Raw genomic sequence first — 5,808 nt, forward strand, 5'->3', positions numbered from 1 at the left:
CAGGAAATTACTCTCAAAACTTCATTATGCTTCTTAATTTTGCTTTTCATGATTATTCTAGCAAATTGGTTCTTTTGCAGTATCCGTAAAAAACTGCTGGAAGAATACCCCTGAAAAGGTAAATTTAAATCTAATTATTTGCCCCAAGACCTTGACTATATTCACCCAAGCAAGGGGTGGAAATGCAGTCTGACTCATTCAAATAATGCTCATCATCACAACGCATACTTACACAAACCCACTCACACGGATACATCTAAAAAATACTACCCATTCAGCTTCTTTTTATATTCCTGCACAGTATTTGAATTCCACAAATTTTAAGCTTTCACATACCTTTCATTATTTGTTTGTAGTTATTTATAATGGAAAAGTGATAAATGTATAGAGCTGAAGAAAATTCAGCATTGCAGATGTGTTTAAAACTTGTTTGAGAGTAGAAAGGGTGTTTGGAAGCTCCTTTTAAACTTCTTTTACCAAATGCCATCCTTCATTTATTTAACTGAGTAAGACTTGCCATATTTTTGCATAACTTCAGAGCACAGCAGTTATAACACACCTTTTATCTTACTGGATTTCAATGTATTTCTTAGAGTTTGGCTTCCCTCACTTGTACCATCTCCAGCTTTCAGGTGTCCCCAATATCATCACACCATCTCGCTAATGGAAGGGCACACATTTATATTATGCTGTACTGTGCAAACTGAGACAGTCATCCATAACATTTGATAGTGCTGTCGTTCAAATGAGCAGTGAACCCAAACATACAAGCAAGACTCAATTACTCATCTTGAGGCTGAGGAAAGATAACAACTGACCCCCCCATTCTCACAATCGCTGTACTGGGGAGTTAGCGCTGCAGCATCGCACTCTAATAACAATCATGTAAAACAAAAGCGTAGGACTGGCTCAACAACTGCAAATGAAATAAAGGTGTGTGCATGTTAAAGATGGTATTTTAGAAATCGAGATTCATGACTTCTACTTTTGGTAAGACATCCTGTAATTGTTGTATTTTCCTCCTCCACCTACTCTTATTGTGTGTGGATGAATACACATATAATTAAAAATACCTTGCTATGTGTATTTAAAAAGACAATACCCTGATAATTACACGTAAGGAACAAACTTAGATGCTGAATAGGTGTAGGAAATCTGAACGACATGCTTTATTTTAATGCCCTCTTCTATTCTACCTGGCATCCTTCAAGGCTTCACATTCCTAGCAGTTATGGCATAGAAAGAGAGAGAATTCATAACCTCATATAAAGCTTGTAAGATGTACCACCCTCCAAAACTGTATGAAATACACCAATTTGTCTGCTGCATTGACCTACCAGTAACTAAAATTTTGGCAAGTGCACAGCCATCTTTCCATAATGCCAAGGTGTAGTCTGGCATGCACAGACCCACAAACCCAAGCATTTCAATTCTTCCTTTGTTTCTGCCCACATCTGAAAAAGGCTGAGCTCACCCAAACAAGCATGTAACCTCTAAACTCACTGTAAAGCCAGTGCCTCTGTATGGACATTGATGTTTACAGTTCTGGAAGCACTGGTGAAGATACAAGCTGAACAGCGACTTCTGACTTTTTTTTTATAGCGTATTTCTTAATACTGGCAAGGATGTAAGCAGCTAACAGTTGTCTGCATTATGCCGGAGTATTAATATTATATTAATACTTTAAACAAGAAGGTTAAACATGTTTTTCTAGAACTGCTTCCTAGCCCAAGGAAGTTATGTAGTTTATTATGTTGTTCCCATCCAAGGATAATTATGCAGAAATTGCTGTGATTTTTTTTCTTTCGGTTTTGTCATCCTTGCCTGTTTGTTTGTTGATGTGCATAAAAAATTTCTTCGGGCTGTTCACAAAAGAAACATATATTCCCCACATGCAGGACTACTAGTTTGTAGACAGGCAGTAAATACTAGACTGCAAAAACCAGTTCTTGTTTTCAGAGAATACTAGCTGCACTCATCACCATGGCTTGGCTTCGCGAGCGAAGATCTGGGAAGGGCTTTTCCCACGCTCACTGCAAGCGATGAGTGCACCCTTCGGGCCTGTGCGGTGGATTTTTTAGGTGAGGCACAGCATGCACGGAACTGGCTCCACCCTTTACACCTGACGTTCATCTGCCAGGGCCTAGAGAGCTTGGACAGTGACAGCGAAGTCCTCGGGTTGTAGGTTTGGTTAGAGTATCCTTCTCTTAGATGATGGAGCCTTACAAGGCTAAACGAGCTCCATCTGCCCGGATTTGGAGTCAGAGTTGTCCTTCTCCTAGGATGGCTGCCCCAAGGCTAGTGAGCCCATCCTGCCCGTGGACACACTTTGTCTGACCCTTCAGTTGAGACCTGTCTGGCTTGGGAGACCCCACCGGAGGCACATGCCACCACCAGCACAGCTCTCAACCTCACAAGGGCACACAAGCTCCTTCCCCACGGCAAGGGGGTGCCCATGAAAGAGTCGCTGCTCTACCTCCGGACATCACAGACCCGGGCACGGGGCGGCTGGGACCTGCCAAGAACAGGAGTCCTGGAGGACACTAGCTACACTACCACTCACTGAATGCTACAAAAATAACGTGATCTCTCTCTAGGATTAGTTTTTAAAAAATATGCCATATAGTAATGTATGTAACATAGTAAGTGATGTTATTTTGATCCCAGGCAGGAATGTCTTACCTTTTTGTAAGTTAATGTAGGAGGTTTGGGTAACAGATTCTTCTTGATCACTTGAAACACTCTATGAAAAGCACTACAGTTTTGTATGGAGAGGAAGTGAGGTGAAGAATGGGTGGAAGAAGAGGTGTCTTCCAGCCTTTCCATTCTCAAGCCTTCTAAGCAGAGCAGGATTTCTAGGCTGAAAGTCGGAGCAGCGTAATTTTGGTTACATGGAAGTGGCTGAAGCAGGACTTTCCAGGAGCAGCAGGTTCTGCTGCAGTTCCAGTGTTTTGCCAGGCAGGTGGATTACAGAGCCTCTGCAAGGAAAACTCTAGCCAGCCACATACACTCACCCAAGCTGGAATTCTTCCTGGTGCTTCTGTGAGATGCAAAATTTGCAAGAGCTTGTGGCGAGCTGCTAACTTCCCAGAACTGTTTTGATCTTCAGAGTCTTTCCAAGGGAAACTTGGGGAAAGAAAAAATGCCTGCATGTTCAGCCCGAAGGTCCATACCCTGGAAAATGGTATGTGAGCAGCTTTACAGCTACAAATGCACAGACAGATCTTCCAAAAACCTCATCCAACAACAAAGTGGCAGATGGCTGAACTACCGCACCTGAAGAGCTGCTCTCAGTGCCTCTTAGTCTTGGAACACCCAACAGCTGTGAGGAAGGGAAAGCTCCCGAGATGTGCTAGGCAACTTACATGCACAGTGCAAAATGTTTCAGCAGCTTGTGCTTTGGGAGAGTGCTTACTCCTCTACCAGAAAATTGGCATTGCTTGCAGGTCAGTGGTTTGCTCTGAAGTCTCATTAAACATGAGGTTGCCTAACCATGGGCCTCTGGTTCAGCTAGCTGTGGTGAATGAAGGTTGAGTAATAAAACATACTGCTGTCAGCAATTTAAATCCATGTAAGAGGAACTCAGTAGTCATATTGTTATACCTCCGGGAACACGAAGAATGTGCATCTTTCTCATCCCAGGGGCCCAGAACAAACCTGTGTCCCCTTCAGAGCAGGCGGATCTTCTGAGCTTGTCTGCTTCATGTCAGAGAGCCAGTGGGGAAAGAGGAACTGGATGAGAAGTCCCTGTAGGTTTTACAGCTACACAAGTATTATTTCACAGGTTGAGCCAAGACCTGCTTACCCAAGATTTCAGCAAGTAATCTGCCTTTTAAATACTGCTGTCATGTTCCAAACTAGGGTGCATTTTAGTAAGTTTCCACAGCTGAGCAGAAACCTAAGGCTTCTTGTTTCCTTCAGTTAAAGGCTCTGACAGCACGTGGCACGTTTTCTTTCTTTTCTACACATGAAACCCTCCATCCACAGCAACATTCCTGTATGGCTACTCCTAGCTTGACTTTCTCTCTTCCAGTAGAGCCTAACCAAGGTGCAAACTACACTGCACAATGGAAAGAATTTCTAACCTACTTAATCCTTTGAAACTCCAATCTGCAACACTCTGCACACACCCATTTGTAAGAAAATGTTTCCTGTTCTTCACAATACCAGACTATTTCCCTGACAGAGCTGATAAAAACTAATGGACTAAATAAAAACAAAAACCCTAAATCAGATCTGAATGATCATTTTTTAACTGGCTGTAATACAAATAATACAACATAGAAAATAAATAATAGTTGCAACATGTAGAAAATCAAGACTTAATTTCATGTGCATAACAGACAAGAAAAATTCTGTATGCAAAAATTAACCTGCAATTGCACATGTTGTCCTTCTGCAACCGCACTACCCAGTTGTTCCATCTGGATGATGTTACACGGAACAGCCAGCTTGGGTCAGCTGTCCCACACATTTACAAGTATTTACCTCTAACTCTGCATGCATATACTCACCTGAAACAGTTAAAAATGTGATCTCTCAAATGCACTGAAATTAAGTGTTACACACATTTGTGCATACGAAAATCTTATTGCAGCTGTACATAATTTGAATAATTTGTGTATGTATGCAAAGATGACACAAGACATCTCTTCAAGTTTCTTCAGCAACCACAGCAATTCCACTGTATAAAAAGAATACATTGTATAAGAATACACTGCATAAGAAGAATACAAATTACTTTAGTATGGCTGTCCCGTCCTTGGAAATTCCCAGTTCTCACATATTAGCGAAACAGAGTTCTGAAAGGGGATAACATTTACGGCGGTCTTGAACATGCAGATGGCAGGAGAAAAGATAGGCTGAACTGAAAGGGGAAAAACACCTGTCAGTTACTATGTTCTATGTGCAAGCAAAGCCAAAATTATTCTCTGATAATTTTCCTATGAACAAATGCTATTTTAATTATTTTTTGGAAGTTATGTCACTTCAATTTAGTAAATAATTTTTCTCAGGAGAGTTTAATTTTAAAATGGTTAGCACATCCTAACAGGCTACATACAACTTAGCACACTGACATTAGTCAAAATACGTGTTTTTACTAAAATTTCTTTAGAAGGGACAAAGGGGGCATAGTACCAGTAACAGACTGAAGGACTTACCTCCAGCATCCTTCAGCTGACATTTATATTTACAGTCTGATTATTTCAGTTAGTTAAACATTATGGCACCTCTTAGCATCAATAAATCTAACAATTCTTGCTAGTCCCTAAAGAAATGCTCTTGGATGGTCAAGCAAGAACAACGTGACAGGTTCAATTGCAGAAACTGAGAATGTGCCTTTTCTCCCCTCTTCAATTTATGGACCAACACAAAGTGGTGCGGCAATGGGATTCTGGGAGATCCTGATTTAAAAGAGAGAAGAATCCTAGCTGGCTCCATCTGAAAGTACCTTTTCTTACTACTTAGTTTGTTCTATTTTCAAATGAACATACTTTTTTACCTCCCATAACAATGAGTAATTCTTCTGTAAAACAAAGGTTTGGTGGGAAGACTTAATATGCTACTTAGAGTGTTTATAAAAGTCAACATAATAGTTATTTTAGCTACAAGTACCTGAGTTATTCACAGTTAAGATAAAACAGCACTTTTCAAGGTGTGGTCAACAGATTCCTGGGAGCATTTCCTACAAGCAGCACTTAAAACTTCTGCATAAAGAACAGCTGCACACCAAGTACCTGTTACTGTCTGTAGCTTTTAAATCCTGTTTCTTTAAAAAAATCACTTTCCTCGCCCCACCCCCTCCCC

Source organism: Buceros rhinoceros, unplaced genomic scaffold (genome assembly GCF_000710305.1).
Source record: "Buceros rhinoceros silvestris isolate BGI_N320 unplaced genomic scaffold, ASM71030v1 scaffold3258, whole genome shotgun sequence".
Taxonomy (NCBI): Eukaryota; Metazoa; Chordata; class Aves; order Bucerotiformes; family Bucerotidae; genus Buceros; species Buceros rhinoceros.